Source organism: Aptenodytes forsteri, unplaced genomic scaffold, assembly GCF_000699145.1.
Source record: "Aptenodytes forsteri isolate BGI_AS27 unplaced genomic scaffold, ASM69914v1 Scaffold492, whole genome shotgun sequence".
Taxonomy (NCBI): Eukaryota; Metazoa; Chordata; class Aves; order Sphenisciformes; family Spheniscidae; genus Aptenodytes; species Aptenodytes forsteri.
This window is the reverse complement of record NW_008794172.1, coordinates 56055-56357: the sequence shown is the minus strand read 5'-3', so window position 1 is coordinate 56357 and position 303 is coordinate 56055. Positions and strand designations below refer to the sequence as shown.

Below are 303 nucleotides of genomic sequence, written 5' to 3'. Positions count from 1 at the left end.
CTGCCTGGTCAGCTCCCCAGGAGCCCCTCGCGGTGGCATCAGGCCGGGGTGCCCCTCGCGCCCCTGCGGGACAATGGGAGGGCACAGAACAGCACCCAAAGGTGCTGAGCAGGCAGGATGGGTGCAAACCTCCCCTGCTCCCGCGGGCCTGGGTGTGCAGGAGGGGCTGGCTGGGGACACCGGGGACCCAGGCGTCCGGGCTCCCTCCCCTCCCCCAGCCCCATCTCCTCCTGGAGCAGGAGGGACCCAGGCGTCCTGCCTCCCCCCCCCCCTTCGGAGGAAGCGGGGCCCCGCCGCCACCCA

General features: G+C 73.9%; 1 protein-coding gene across 1 annotated transcript in view; it reads right to left on the bottom strand.

The window, feature by feature from the left end:
- RARA (retinoic acid receptor alpha) overlaps positions 1 to 303 on the bottom strand; it is a gene marked incomplete at its 3' end in the record, with an annotated part of 75872 nt that overhangs the window by 25381 nt on the left and 50188 nt on the right. The window lies entirely within an intron of this gene.